Here is a 16,788-nt window from a genome sequence, read left to right as displayed (position 1 = left end):
GAGCTGAAATTTGTAAAGATTCATGGAATTATATAAGAACTACAGAATTGTTATTTGGAAGGATTTTAAAGCAGGGCTGCTGCCAGCACTAGAACCAGGTCAGCTATGACTTTGTCTAGCTACTACTTGAAGCCTCTGTAGTCTTTGTAATGTCCCTTCAGGTAGCTACAGGCCTCCTCTTTGCCAGACTAAAGCAGTCCCCAACCTCCCCTTACATGTCATGTATTGTGGGCATGTGCCCATCTTGTTAGCCCTGTCCTAGACTCTGTCCAGTTTTTCAGTATCCTTCTTGATCTGGGACACCCACAACCAAGGAATTTCGGGACACACAAATCCTTGCCAGGCATGAAGCACAGTGTTGATCTGCTGGCCGTGCTCCTAATATAACCAATACACAGTTTGCTTTATTTACCTTGAGAGCATGCTGCTGCCTCATGTTTTGCTTGGCATCCACTGTAACCCCTGGGTCTTTTCAACAGTTTGTTCCCAGCCTGCTTTGATGCTTGGGGTCATTCTGCCTTAACTGCAGAATTTGGCTCTTAGCCTTTTTGAACTTGATGAGACTCCTGTTGATCCAGTCCCCGGGTTTCTGAAAGGTGCCTCTGGATTGCTATTTGATATGCTAGCCATTGCCCCAAATTTAATGTTGTCTGCAAAAGATTACAAATGCCTATCTATCTTCAGACTATACTGATATCAAACACAAACTGCATACTCGAAATCTGCAGTTTAACCAGTCCATATAGGGCCACGTAGACTCACATTTCACTTCTTGATATTAAGTAAAGCAATGATAAACACTTCGTATCTCTAACTCTAGAAAAAGTAAAAAAGGCTGTGGGCCTGAAAAAAATTTCTAGGAGTGTTTGTTAGACTAGCATTTGTAGATGCAAGTGAATATGAGTTACTGGCAATCATTTAATGCAAGTGAATGGAGGATGGCAAACAATTTGTATGCACTCCAATGGACTTAATTCTGCAGAATCACACTGGTGGTGAAATATGGATTCTCGGGTGTAGCCTAAATGGGATTTCAGCTTTTTCTGTGGTACTTGCTGAGCTGATGAGAAATGCATTGAGATTGACTTGCAGGAGCAATTAATGGGAACCATTTGGTCCAGATCTCCCAGTCATTCTCGTGAGAGCCCTAGAGCCCTACTGAGCATGGAATAGTTCCTACCTTGTCTACGTGTCCGGTTTCCTTTCCAGCTAAGCAGGTGACAGTGCATGTCTTGAGCTGTCTCTGACATAGAATATGGTAAGCCAGAATGCATCCTTAGAAGCTCTCCCAAGTCCCCCAGTTTAGTCATAGCCACAATCTGTCTGTCATGGCCCATATCTTACTTTAGAGGTAAAAGACCCTTCCTACATTGGGTTCATTTATCCCACACATTGTGCTTTTACTTGTGTATTACTATTTTTAAAATATAATATTTTTTTCAGCTTCAGTAATAAATTTTTATCAACCTGGAGCAAAAGGAAGCTTTTCCAAGATAGATAAATCTACACTAGCAGATTTATTTGCTAGCATCTGCCACTATTTTTATCTCTCTAGAGCACCTATGGTGTAGATCTGAAATAGGACAATCAAGACTTCTGCTCAACTAGATCAGAGAATAACTCCTTTTCCTTAGAGGAGTTCAGCTTTGATTACACATGGGAAGTGCTGTCATAGAATAGGGGAGCGCTTAGTCTGAGAAGGCCCAATGTCTAGATGGAACTATGCATGTCCTGTCATCTGTTGGATTTGTAGGGAATTTGAAATGACCAACGGTTACCAAACTACTGCTCGTTGTGCCTAGCTGCCTGTTTCAGTGGGATGTGAGGAAGAAGAAAGACTTCTTTTTGTCTTGTGCTGACAGCTGAAACATTAGCAATTTTCCTGGTAAATATTGCTTTAAGAATCAATTGCTGACTGAATTAATTAATATAACCTCAGTAACACTCCACGTGAGGCTTTGTGTGTTAATAAAATGGAAAGGATGGATATTAAACCTGGTAATGCTTCTTAAAATTTTTATTCTTATGCGCAGCCTCTGGAAGTGAATGGAATATGGCTAGCAACAAAGCTGCACTGATTTATGCCTGCTGATACAGAAGCATTCTGGTCTTTTCCTCATTTGATTAAAAACTCAGCGTATCAACAGTAGTTAAAATTGACAGCAGCTTTTGGCTTGTGCATAATCCACACATTTACTCCATGAAATGTGTCTCTTAAGTTTCCCCCTGTAAGGTGTGACAACTTCTGAACTGTTCTTTTCTCCACTTCCCCTTCCTTCTGCTTTCAAGGGACCGTAACAGTTGAGAAAACAAAGATTCAGAAAAAAACATAATTGGAAAATTTAAAAGGAGAGATTCTTCCCTCAACTGTGGTTCCTTTGTGGCTGGCATCTGTGGGAGTTATATATGCTGACCAAAAGGAATTTCCTTGGCACAAACACTATGAATGTACAATATAGAGAGGACTGTGCTGGTCCTTGATGTTGGTGCAAGATGCCTAGTGGATAATGGGCTGGGGCACATGGGAGTTTTTTAGGCTATTGACAGACTTACAAAGATTCTTAGTGTCTCTTGACTGTCAAGCAGTCCATAAATTACTCCTCTGTACTCAGTTATGCTACAAGCTACAGCATCCTTGCTACGTGCAGGAGCTGGTCAGGAAATCACCTCTCAGAAAATCATGCTGGGTCCCTGCATCTTTCAGCCCTAATGGCAAAAGGACCGGCAGTCGATCAGTAGCTCAGTCCTTCTAGGAGTCTGCCTATGTTGGGTAGTCTACTGACATTATAGACCAGTGTAAGAGCACAACTGCAGTTAACAGTGATACAGTTCTCTGAGACCACGATTGAAAATGGCATAAAATAAATAACATGAATATCCTGAAATATGGACTGACTACAGTGGAAGTTTCTCTGCAGACAGGTGGTTAGGGACAAACTGCGTTACACATACGCTCTGGATTTTAGGTGCTGGTTCCCAGCATGGCATTCAGACACCTGAGCCAGGAGTTTTATCTCCCAAAGCAAACAGTGCCCACAATATTCAGAGTGGGATCAGTCACCAAGCTCAGCAGGAAACCACCCGTCATTAATATGCATACCATTTTCTGATCAGCAAAATTTCTGCCTTAAGCCCAGGGCCTGGAATTATTTCTCAGGGGTGGATGCCTGCACCTTTTCTATTAAATTCTGAACCTTCATTTCTCCTTTTCAAATGTGAGTGGAAGAAGAGACACAACTGGGTTATCACCTTTACCTTCCTTGGGATAGGCACATGTTTACGCAGGAAGCCGAATGGTCCAGGCTTTTTCTCTGCCTGAAAGTGAAGCTGCGCCATCAAACAGACCAGAAAACCAGACAGATCTAATAGTGGTATGTGTTCATAGCCTGTTAGTCAAGGCTTTTTTCAAAAGGTGGAATTGTTTAGTTCCAGCGCTTTTTCCTGTGACTGCTCATTTGTTTTATGCAATGACTGCTTAATATAAAATATATCTCAATAGAAGAAGTAGATGGTGTTTCAGTCCTCACGTGAAAAATATAAAAATCTGATTTGAGTATGTTTTTGGGAAATTGTGTTTAAATCCTTTCAGGTTGAGGAAAGCAATTGGTTTCTTTTCATGTTTAGGCTAATGTGCAAAAGTCACTTTCACATTTTTGCCACCTACTTTCTGTTGGAAGCTAGTGTCTGTCACCAAGAATTCCTGTGTTGACTTTGTGTATGAGGCACATTCGAAGAAGGGACAAGAAGAGTCGCTCTCTCAGAGATCCTGATAATGCTAATACATTATTTTGGTTATTAAGCTGCCTGAGAGGACTAGGAGAGTTCTGCATTTAGGCTTAAGCTGAATGCATGTGGAACCTCAAAGGCAAAAAGGTTAAATTTCTCCAGAATTTTGTGACAGGTGAATGAGACCATGGGAGCTAGGCTTCCTAGAGTCTCCTCTGTGTATAAATGTGATTTTTAAATTATTATTATTTTTTCCTCCCTTGTGATTTAAGGGTCAGTCAAGATCTGCTTGGTCATCAGAGGGATGTCTTTGAGAGTACAGTGGACATTCTTGTTTTTGGGGCCATAGCATTTGCAACTCTACCCAGCTGTCACAGAACCATGCATCCCTTGTGAAACATATTCCAAGGACTTGTTTGTCCTCCCCATCTGTTATTAGCTCTACCCTTCATTCTTGAGACCTGCATGTTGTATGCAGAACCTGACCCTTTATTGTTTCTGTCCATATGACTATTTAGTCTGAGAGATGGTTATTAAGCAGAGAAAGCAAAGCACTCCTCCACTTTGCAACGCAGTCAGATCCTGCTTGTGGGGGAAATAAATGACTTGCAATTTAATATAGCAAGTGGCATTTTGCATAATTTTTTTGTCTTTTAAAAATACATTTCTTTTTGAAAAAAAAATTAAAGTCTTGGTTGCCTTTCTTATTGAGCTTTGTACAAATACGTCTGTCTTGGGAGCATTTCATTTGTTTTTGTGATGTTGTCCAAACACAGCTAATCGCAGATTGGGGGAATAATAGTTTAATTAAGAGTCACAAGATTTAAGACAGATAAAGTAGCCTTTTCTTTTGAAGATTTTTTTTTTTCCATTTGATTTGCACTGTTAGATTTTTCTCTCTCCAAACCCATGTTTTCAGTGGATATGTATTGCATCTTCCCATTCATTGAAATGTTTATTGCAGTGGTTTGAAGTAATACTTGAGGCCTATAGCATTTGGCTTATGATTTACCCAGCTGTGCATATGTACTGTAATGTGCTGCCTCAGAACATCACTATCATGTTTACTGCATTGTCACTGTTGTATAATTTTTACTAAATAAACCTCTTAAACGCTGTGCAGAAGTTAATAATCACTTATAACTGCAGCAGTTATGCAGAATACTAGTGCGTTTTGTGGAAATCTTTCTTTAAAAAACGGTTATATTAAGCATTTTGTGCTCCATTTTAATTTTGCCATCTGATTATGCAGTTTTGTGTCAGTCTTACATGAAAAGTCAGTTAAATTCTTTTCCTCTAGAGAGCATCTGATCCTATCACTGCAGTGTTTTTATTGATGCTCTACATCCTAGGCATTCCAAAGTGAGAACAAATAACTGCATTAATAGGTAAATATTTATCACTAGAGAGATTAACCACAGATGTCTACTAATCTTAGTAACACCAGGTTTAAGGCAGAACATAATACCTATAAAAACAAATTCTAGAGTACATTTTGGCCCTAAATTCTTATAGATGAATGATACTGACAACCCAGTCTTCAATTTACAATATGTAGGCACCACAATCTGCCTACAAAGTGTACATTGTTGATTTGGGGCAATTTTAGTAATTTGTTCTAAACTGCTAAATTGAAGAACTAGTGACATCAGACAATCTCACCAGCCAAGAAGCAGTGCTTTTCAGGATTGAGTTGTTTTCCTTCATATCCTTCATTGACATTAGAGAACATTGAAAGCCTTTTTCTCCAAGGCACGAGGAGACTGCCACACTTCTATCAGCCCTTCTATGGTTAAAGGACATACTTGAATTACAGGTTTTAACAATTGTGTTTTTAGGAGGAAAGACACATTCTTATGTGATAGTCTTTCCCTCTTTTCCTTCCTTGGGACAAAAATGTTTTGCTGAGAGTAACTGTAGTAGGAGAATAGAGCCAAACAAGTACTTATCATATGATTTTTCCATTGAAAGACACTTGTAAATAAAGGGGTTTAGAGTCACTTATTAGATTTGCAGCTGATCTCTTTCTAACAAACTTTCATTGAAAACCAAACAATAGCACAAATGGCAGGTCATTTCCATTATGAACTTGTTTGCAGACACCCATCGGGTTCAAACAATATATTTTCAGGGCTGAAAGCTTTCATGCATAGTTTGTAATTATCATGTAGCTTGTGATTAAAAGTAGTTATTTTGGGGAAAATGAAATAAAAACAAATTAAAAGCAGATTTTGAAAGTTCTCTGGGGAACAGCATAAATCACTGTTAAGACTTCCAATCTAAGGAACAGGTGCCCTTTGGGACATCATTGTGAAGTCCCCCATTCTGACAAGATGCAGAGGCTGCAGCTCTGGTCTTCTGCTGGGATAGACAATTGCGGGAAAACTGCATGTAACTGTGGGGACAGGTGTAGTAGATCAGTTGGTTTAGGATATGTTTCATGCTGTCAAGAAGGAAAATGGAACTTGCATGAGTGTCGTTGTGTAACAGAACATCTTATGTCTTTAATTAGGAGCAGCTAAGCTATTTATGAGTCTCTTTAATTTGTTTCTAAGCTTTATTTTGCCAGTGGCAGATGTATTATTTTACATTTGTATCTCTGTACAAAGTGACCTTTATAATTATATCAAGGTAAACATTTACTCTCCTTGCTGAGGTTTTGTTGAAGTGTGCTTGCGAGCCCTCAGCCTTTCAGTGTCTAATGTTAGATTCTGTGTCAGGGTGGTTTCTCGCAGAGCTAACATGCTAAGGGAACTATATCTGCACAGGACACCATGGTAGCAACTGCCGTTGCTGGACCAGGAGAAAATGGGATGCTGGAGTGCTCTGATCAGCCTTGAATTTAAAATAAGCTGCTTGAAGATCCAGCAAACAAAACCATTTCTTAGCTTGGAAAAGGACTGGGAAATTAAGTCTCCATATTTCAAGAGTTTTTAAAGGGCTTAACATTCAGAAAGGTGTTCAAGGTCCAGACTTCTTCCTAGAATGGTATACATTTGCAGACAGGTACAACAATTTAAATCCATAATCACATGCAAAAAGACAGTAGCAAAAAAAAAAGAGAAGTTATTAACTGATAAAAAATGTAAGATTTCAGACCGGGTGTACAAAAAGCATATTACATAAATTGCTAATTTTCAATGACAACTTCATTTAAGGTGCCAAGATACCTTTAAAAATGTAGTTCTAAGTAATTATAGAACATGTAGAAACATTGTTATGTTCTGTTATTAGGTCTATTATAGCCTTTTCTTAGTTTCACGGCTTTTCCTAGATTATCTACTTTTCCACTGCTCAGGCTAGTTTTATTTTCTGTAGTATTTTCTTTTTGGGTCCTAATCAGATCTGTTACGGCTTTGAAGATTGGAGTAGCTAGTTTTAATTAAGTCCACAGCCAAGAGTTGAAAGAGTATGTCAAAGCAAAATCCTTTACAAAATCAATTTTGTCAAATTGCCCACAAATTAATTAAAACAACAATAAAAGTAGTCTTTATTTTTACAGTTTTATTCCCTTTAGTATCTCATTACATATCAGGACCTCCAAGTGTTTATGCACATGTGGAAGACTGACTTACAAAAATAATCCAGCAAGAGTGAAAAAGTTACTCACAGATAAGCAGTGACAGAATCAGGCCCTTATCTGTCTTCTGAGTGCTTATCCTACAGAGATTTAAGATAAAAATTAATCCCATTAATTCACAGATTTTGTACTTGATTCAGTTAAAAAGTGTGGAGGGATAGGAATGAGGAGGGAGTGTTACTAAACCACTTTTTATAACTGAAATAGCGTTTTTGTCTCACTGCATTCCTCGCATCCCAGATAACTGATCTCCTAGCTGAGAGTCTGGTGGGACATTCAGTGTTGTTTTATCTGTCTGTTTTGACTTAATGTAGTGCAGAAGTGGATCACCTAGATTAATTCTGCCAGTCTTGCAATGCTTTGATTCCTCCCTGATAATTTGGCTATTACTGTGATTATTTTAGTAGTTATTTTGCATTGAAGGCTGTAGACCAGGCCAAGCAATTCAGTGCTGTGTGTTTATGATGTATACATCCTTATCAGATAGACTCATAGCATCACACGAAAAAGTAATTAGGGACATAAGAGGTCACCTAATACAGCTTCCTGTGCCAAGCTGGGCTAACTTTGAAGCTAGATCAGGTTGCTCAGGACATTATTTTTTATTTGGGGGTGGGGTTTTTTTGGTAAATCAATTTCAGTTTTCCAAGGCAAATTTGAATATAAGTTACAGTATGGAGTTTATTTTTCTCTATTAAATACCCATATATTAGCACAGTGACTAGAGAATAATTCTATAACTGATTTTGGCACTAAAAGATACATACTTAATACACACTGAACATAGTACCCATCTGTTGCCAAAATCTCTCTCATTGCTCAGAGCAGTTCTTGAGATTTGTTTCCCCTGTGAATATTTTTGTCACTGAACATTCCTTTAATTTGCTCTCTACGGTGCCTTTAACTCCCTGTACCTTCTCCCATTCCATTGGCTCTGAGCAGGCTGAGCGTATCCTTACTATGCTTGTGGTTTTAGAACAACTAGGCACCAAGTTTTCACTTTCACTTTGTATTTGCCTAAGAAGGAACTTGATGCAGCAGTAGACTGAACAATCCTAAATGCTATAAAAAAAATACACAAACCAAAGCAACAACCCAAAGCCAAACCTCAGCAGCTTACTTTCAAGGTTAGTGTCAAGTTTACATGCAAGTAAACTTGTTAAAACCTAGCCATCTGTACACTATTAGGTGCGTATTTGACAAAAAAAAAAAAAAAAAGTAAATAAAAAACCTGTCAAGTGACTCTTGAACATTCAAATGGCTCAAAGGCTCTTTGTGTGGTAATGTTGGCACAGCTTCTAAGTGACCAGATGGAATTTTATTAACACTCAACAGGACAAGGGCTGAGATTTTGTTTATTAACTTACTATATTTGCAACACTTGTAGAATGTGTCAGAAAGCTTGATGTTTTTTCCTACTACGCAAAATTACACATATACCTTCCCTTAATGCAAAGATGCTGACTGCTTCAGAGGGTGTCATTTCTGTAAGGTGGGTAAGAAAAGAGATATAAGATGTACGGTAATTTAAATATCACAACTTTTTAGTGAATTATAAAAAGATTGCTTCATATGTACAATTAGTGGTCATACTAAAAGCAGAATTTAGAAACAGCCTTTTAATAAATAGACTTGATTAATGTATTTTTATAAGAAAGAATACAAAATATCTTCATTACTAAAATAACCTTGATTTCTGACATCAATAACCACTGACAGTATTGATGTCAGATTCCCATTTAAGGATGCTGGTAGACATATAAACCCATGTGAATTTATGTAAATTCTCCTTTTCTAGCATCCTCATGGGAGTATTGTCAAGTTAGAAATGGCTGAGAACTAAGAATCTCCATTGTCTCTGGTCAAGCGCAGGATTACCTTCAAACCAGACAATTTAAGAAGCAAAGGAACAAAACCTGTAACACACTCTGGACTCCTTGTTTGCCTTGTGCCTTGTAAATGCTTCCTTTCCATATTCAAGGTTTCTGAGGAAGTCGGGAGAGCTAGAAGAGTGCTGTGTTGCAGATTAGTATTTCATAACATCTGACAGAAGACTGATGTGACATACAACTAGAGTTAGCAGTACTAATTTTGAGCCTGGGTATCTTAGGCAAAATTCTCACTGTTGCTTGGTGAAAGATGAGGCTGAGGGCTTTGTAAGAATCAGATCCTGTATTTGTTCAATAACTCAAACTGGTAGCATAAGTATAGTTATGACAGATATTGTACTTTGTACTTATATTGTATAATTTATATGTACTTACTTGCATAGTGTAGGCCAAAGACCAGATACAGAGCTTGTTGAAGTAAAACAGAGTATTTCTGAGCTGCTTCTTCAGCACTGTTGCTAGTCCTGGAACATTGTATCCTCAGCCTTGTGTTGCCTGGTTTTAGTTTATTTATTTATGTATTTATTTTGTTTTTATTAAAGCCTCAGCTGTGTTTATACTCTTCAGATAGGAGAAGATGACAGGCCCAGTATCATTACAAGAGGAAAAAGTCATTTAAACTAGTTTATTGAAAGATCTAACAGTAGATCAACCTTGTTACGTAGATTAGAAATGTATAATTCAAATCTGAATCATTATCTTGCATTATAGCATCCTACAAAGGCCCATTCAGATAAACTTCTGGCATTGCATATGCGTTACTTTGTTGCTTGTCAAGTCATATTTTGTACAGAACCTGGAAAAAGTATAGTGAATTGGGAGCCCCATTAAATTATGCAAGGAAAAAACACACCAGTGTTTGTTCTAATATTATATATCTATTAAATCAGTGCTTGTTCTAATATAGTAAATGAAATAATTTAAAGGAAAATTAAAAAACATTTTAGGAAAGTGCTTTCTTCTTACTTGATTTTGTAGTGTCTAGATTAGCATTTGCCATCTGCAGTCACTTAACTTGAATGACATTAGGATCAAGACGTTTAGAGCAAGTACGGTCAGAAAAGGTTATATGCAGTACCATGGGCAGAGATCATCCCAAAGAAAAGATCAGGCTGAGAGAGCTAACAGTGTTAAATGTGCTGTTTCTAGACTGTACTATTTCTGTAGATTAATTTTCTTTTGTTTGTTTTTTATCACCTGTTCTGTTTTCTTGCTGTCTTGACAAAGTCTCTCTTGCTTGTGAGGTTAAAAAATGCTTCAGGCAGAAATCATCTGGAGGGGCAGAAGAGGAAGGGAAAAGAAAGAGGACAAAAGACAGCTAACATGAATGAAAAAAAGAGCCAGTAAGCAGACGCAAGCCCTGCTAGTTTCGTGTGTGTGCATACACATACAAGTTTTTCTTTTCTATAGTCCTGCTCTGTATGGTTGTCTATTTATATGTAATATAGCATTGTAGGGAATAATAGCATTGATTGTTATGAAGGTTACCCCTTTATTTGAAAAAATCTGTTTCAGTCATTTACTGACTCTTCAGGAAGAGCTATATTCTATGTCAAGTGTCTGCTTTAGGCTGTCCATTTTCATTTCTTGGTTGGTTTTTGTTTTAGTGTTAGCAAGATACAGGTTTGGACTATTGTCTGAAGTATCAGTAGCTGTTTAAGAGACTTTTTGGTCCTGTCAATTTTTCCCCACAAAATATTTCTCATTCTGTGCATAGGGTGGGCAGCAATCCAGGATAATCTGGTGACAGAGACCTTCTGTTGCCTCAAGGACCGTTGCAGTGCTTGGAAGCCATGTCATAAATTAAGGAGGAGTGGACATGTATAGAGAATAATTGGTCTGACAGTTAATAGTTGAATGTTCTTACAAAGAACTGGATCCCTCTCTCCCTCATGACACACAGTTTCTGTGGGAAAATATGGTAGACAATTTTTCAAACCAAAAATAACCCTGGTAATCTATCACATATCTCATGCTTTCCTGATACCTACCCATGGTGTGTTGCAGTCTGCTTTACAGAAGTGCTGAGGAAAACTCATATCTGCATCTGAAGACTCCAAAGGAATCCAGAATGTGCAGTAACTCTGGAACCTGAAAATCAGGAGCTGTCTTGTGTTAGAAACCCCGAATTCCCACACAAATACTTTTGACCTTAAATTTTCAAGTTTCAGTTCTCCCATTCAGTCACATAGTGTATTGATTCCATCTTACCTTATAAACACCCTGTGAAAATAAGCATATTCATATTTTTGAAATACTATGACATAAGGTAATGATACTAATAGTGTAATTGCCAATGAGAAAGTAATCTTTCAGAACAGGATTTTTAATAGTATCTGGTAAATAAGACTAGAACCACATGCCAGGAATGAGAATAAGAGAAGACATTAAGTAGTTGTTCTTTGACAGACCATTTGTCCTGAAAGAGATAGGGGTCCCTTGGAAAGAGCTCTTATAACATGGAATACATGCAACTTTTGCTTAGATACATATTTTACTTATTTGGGCGATTACATTAGTAATAGTATTTGTTGATATCTAAGCAACTTAATGAAACTGACAAGCGTGGGTATAATTGTGGGAAAAACCCACAATGGAATTTGAAAATGCTGAATGATGAGCAAAACATAAAAAAAAAAAAATCAGTGGGATTATTTTGTAAAGAATAAGCCTTTAGTTTGTTTCTGTTTACTCTTGTAATATCTAGTTCATGTTTTCAGGTTGTTGGGTTTTTCCCAAATGTGAGAGCTAAAAAATGCATATTGGGAAATGAAACCTGGTAATTCTCAGATATTTGAGACTCATCGAGAGCCATGCCTTTGGAGAAATGCCAGATAACACATGATAGTATTGTGACAGTTGATGACCTGGGAGTTGCATAATTTGAACTGTTCTTGGGAGCTGTTGTGGGAGGCCACCAAACCAAACAATTCATTTCTATAGTTTGGGCTAAAAAATCAGAAGCTAGTTAACAACAGAAAGAGGCTGTCTCTTTTGTGAATCAAGTGCTGTGACTACATACAGCAGCCAGCTGGTTGGCTTTTTCGCAAAGCAGCTTGTAGTACCTTACATCCTGGAAGAAACCTGTCTACTTCTTGTGGCCACTCCCTTGTTCTTCACTACTGAGGGACTGACGGGGAGACCAGCAATGCTGAAAGAAAGGATACCTGCAGCTTGAGCTTCAGCTCCCGAGCGCTCTTCACGTGAGCTGTCACGTATTATATTGCTACAGATCAGACCTATGGGAAGCAGGAGGAAGAAGGAGCATAACACCCATCACACCCAGCAAGCAGAGGTGTGCATTGGTGTACTTACACAGCTTGCTTTCAAATCCTTAATTGTGTTTCCCTTCTTTTTTCTAAACCACCTGTTCAGTCCATTTGTCTAGAGGCAGCAGTGCCCCTGGCCGTAGTGCTTCTGCACAGCATGGCTAACATAGTAACATAGTTTTGACACAATCTGTCAATGTGAGAACATTTTATCTATTAAATAACATTGCATTTTTGTTAGATGTTACACAGAGGAAGAAAAATCCATATACACCACAATGCACAGGTATTTGTCTCCTGCATTAGATATATTCTCAGGCTATAAAAAAGTTGAGCCTTAACAGGACTCATTGTTTGAACGCTTAGGTTGCGATACACATTTTATAATTTTTCTTTTGTTTTTGACTTGGATCTATGCCTGAGCTATTATTTCTGATGATGGTGTAATCTCTTTACCAGGGAGATGGATTGGTACTTTTTTTCATGTAAATACAGGAGGAAGGTTAGGAAGATTGCTTCTGCAGTGCTACATTACCTGTACGGATTTCCTTGGAAGAGATTTAGAGACTCCACATAACCTAAGTAGGCAGATAAGAACTACGCAAATCCCCAACATGCTAAAGTTAGGCTTTTGACTGTCTTGCAGCTTTTCTTTCTGTGTTGTTGCTGGCAATAGCTGAAGTGTCAAAGGACATTTTTATTTTGTAAGGACACTGGCCAGATGCCCTGCCTTAGCCTTTTTTCTTCATATGGAAAAATTGCTGCAATGAACTTTGATTTTCCTCTATGTTCAAAATTCTGATGCTGCTTTCCAGAAATGCAAGTACCCTGAATAGTAATATGGAGAGAAAAAAACCCTTAAAGATTGTCTTTCTAAAAGAAAGGGAAAAAGCTAAGATCTATTCAGTAGGGCGACTCTGAAGAAATCAACTGAGATATGCATGAAATTTGATGAAAGCGATATATCTATTTGAATTTTTTATGAAAGTAACACATTTTTATTAAATGTATGTAGTTATAAAAAGAGTGATATGAACATGTGAGAATTAAACCAGATGACACAGAGCAATATTATGTATTACTTAGGGTAGAGATGATAAGACATTTTTCTTCCAATCAGCACCCAAACCATTTTTCTCTGAAATTTGGCTGACCTTGATACAACACATCATTTAGGATAAAACAGTCATCTTACAGTGTTTATTATCAGTTTTATAACAGAGCACTGAATAAAGCCACTGATGTAAATTGTTTTGATTGCAGATGATGTTGTGTTTTTCTTGCTTACTAAGGATCCAGTGAGAATTTAAAAGGCTTTTGTCCATCAGAGGTTCCAATTAGTATTTTCTATTACACCCTGCATGTCTCCTGGGTTTTTGTAACATAGCCTGGTGAAGATCAGGCACCTGGAGAAAATAATCTGTATGAAAATAAAATGTGCAGTTACCTGTCATTTAAATGTAATTCCTTACAAATTGGTAGCCATCTTGTGCATGATTTTGTTTACTAGACCTAGTAACAGAGTACTAGAAAAGATCTTTCCATAAACTGAGAACCTGTATGTCTTCCATTGAAATAATTACTTTTTCTATCATTAGCTGATTTTAAAATGAAATTAATCTAGTATAGATTATCAAATAATAATATTTCTTTTTTATTTATGAAAAAATCCATTTCGTCCTTCTTTTATGACTTGTGTTAAGCAAGACCTTTTAGGGCTTTTTGTAAATCAGTAAAAGTTGTTATGTTGATTTCACTGAATTTTAATCGGTTTCTTTGGACATTAAGACAATTCCAGATCTTCAGTGTTTAATGATGAAATATAAAGGTAACTAAATCTGTACACATTTTCCCAGGGAAGGGATAAAAGTGTTCTGAAATGTTGTTCTTATAATCTAGCCTTTGAAAGTCAGGATTTAAATAATAGGGAAAGGATCATTAGCATACAGAAACCAATTACAGCAGCTACAGATCAATATACTATGCAATAGTGTAAATGTGTTTGTATTAATGTTTTGTTTATCTGTGACTATAGTAAAAATCATAGAGATAATTATTTTCAAAGTTCTCAAATTTCCCCCAAAGCAAAGAAACCAAAACAGAAAACAAGAGAACAGTCAATTTAGCTAATATCTGTTTCTGGTTATCTTTAGGGTTGATCCTTTCAATTCTATTTACAGACATGTTATTGAGGGAGTTCAGAAGTAGTAAAAAAACCCAAACAACCACCACCACACTACTCTTTTTTGCTTAAAATGAACAAGAATTCCACAGCAAAATGAAAATTTTGCATTGGCAAGAGATTCCAAGTGAACTGAATGCCAGCTGATGTTTCAGGTTTGTTTTAGGTTTCTGTCCTGATTTTGAATACAAACTAAGTAGTTGTTAGCATGTATAGGCTGACCTGATAATTACAAAAAATAATTAGGTAGTTTACTGCTCAGGTGGCAGTGAGTCATAGCGTGTCAGTATTTTCAGGTAATAAAAATGAAACTTCATGAGGGATCGAAGTGTGAGAAAAACAGATGCGGAAGCAAACAGATAAATGAAAGAGTAACAAGTCTCTAAGACCAGATGGTATATATCTAAGACTCAGAAAGTGTTTAAGAATGAAGCAGCTGAACTGTTAACAAAAATAGGCACTCTCATTAAAATTAGTTACTATACTAGAAAAGTAGAGCAAATGTACCTAAGTTACAAACAGGTTGCAGTAAGAGCCTCGCAGTATTTCTCTAGAACTAGTAAAATCAGTTGGAAAACAAAAATATTAACCCACCTCAGTGAAGATGTTAGGACAGAAACAAACAAGCAGGATTTCTGTTTAAAAAAAAATAAAATCCTCCCTGATTAAGATATCTGGATTCATGGATTTAAGTGTTAATCTGGTTTAGGGCCAGGATCAGCCTCAGGACCTGTTCAGCACCAAAGATGCAGCCGGTAACACAGGAATTACCTTACTGGCTGTGAAGAAACCACGGAACCCAAAATCTTTTCCAGCTTGCTGGATCCAAACAGAAGGCCCAGTAAAGTCCAAACACGTGGGGAGATTTGTTGGCCACCTTCTTGGTGAACTCGAGCACTGAGGTGCAGTGTGACAGTGCAAATACTCTATGGCCCACCTGTAGCCAAAAGTCTGCGCACCCAGTTATCCTATTTCTGACAGTGGATGACCAGTAGCTGATGTCTGGGAAAACACTGGGTGGGGCAGGGACAGGGACAGGAGGTAGGTAAGTACAGGGTGATAATTCTCCCAATTTCTAGTAATCTAACATTTGAGAACTTCCAGAAGTTTTGTGCATATCATAGTATTAATAGCCAAGCATGGACTTTATTTTGCTTGTAATTTTTTCTGATTGAATAAATTAAATGAATCTGTTTATAGTTCCAGCCTCTTAATAGTTCCACAGTTTAATTACGCGTGGTGTGAAAATATACTTTGTCCTGTTTAAGTTGCTTGATAATTTCATTTTGGTATTCTAGTTTTTGTGTTAGAAGAAACAGTAAATACTACCTTTCTTTTCATTACCTTAGTCCTATTCATGATTACATACATCTGGATCATCTTTTACCCAGATTTAAAAAAAAAATTAGTTTTTTTTTCAGAATGAGTCCTTGCCTATTTAACTTTATAACAAGTAGTTGTTCCTTGCCTTTGCTCAGACATATCTGTGCCTTTTCTAGTTTTGCAGCATGTCATTTGCAGCACAAGGTGCCTAGAGTTGTGTGCTGTATTAAAAATGTGAGTACATAGTGATCATTTAACAGTAGCAAAATAGTTTTCTATTTCCTGTTTGTTTCCCAACAAAGCTGTTGACCTTTGAATTGTCTTAGACCATTTGGTCTGTTCTGTTCTTACCAGGTCTCCTGGCTGTGCACCCTCAGACAGTTTAGGTGACCTCAGCCAGGAATAGCCCCAGGCTGCCAGCACATGTCTTGCAGGGCAGCAGAGCAGGCAGAAACAGCATCCTGTGGCTCATGCTACATCCATTCACCCTGGAGAGATGCTGTGTCCCTTCAGAGTCTCAAGGGAACAGGAATGCTTTCAGACTGCCCATTCCACTAGTGGCATAACTCACAGAAGCAACATCTGTAAGGGTCAAAGAGGAATCCCATGCCAGGTTGTTGCTTGGAAAGGTTATGTACAAGAGCACCAGTGCAGCCAAAAGCATCTTGTTCAAATGATGATAAGTGAGGAGAGCCACCTCCAGATACAACCAGTGTGGCTACAGCGCCTGTGCCTGTTTGTCAGCTTTCTGAGACGTGTTTCTTGGCGCCTGGAGATCCTTCTCTGACATTGCTGACTGAATGACGTCTGCAGAACAGA

General features: G+C 37.8%; 1 protein-coding gene across 8 annotated transcripts in view; it reads left to right on the top strand.

Annotated features, from left to right (window-relative positions):
- The window catches only part of RAP1GDS1 (Rap1 GTPase-GDP dissociation stimulator 1), a 101,471-nt gene that overhangs the window by 13,200 nt on the left and 71,483 nt on the right, over positions 1 to 16,788 (top strand). The window contains exon 1 of one of the 8 annotated variants that reach the window (XM_080369013.1): positions 9,243 to 9,261. The exons of the other annotated variants lie outside the window; for them this stretch is intronic. The gene's annotated coding sequence lies outside the window, so the exon portion shown is untranslated. Of the gene's footprint in view, positions 1 to 9,242; positions 9,262 to 16,788 lie in introns of those variants that run through there. 8 annotated transcript variants of the gene reach the window in all.

This window comes from Falco punctatus (assembly GCF_963210335.1).
Source record: "Falco punctatus genome assembly, chromosome: 1".
NCBI lineage: Eukaryota > Metazoa > Chordata > Aves > Falconiformes > Falconidae > Falco > Falco punctatus.
This window is presented reverse-complemented; position numbering and strand designations above follow the sequence as displayed.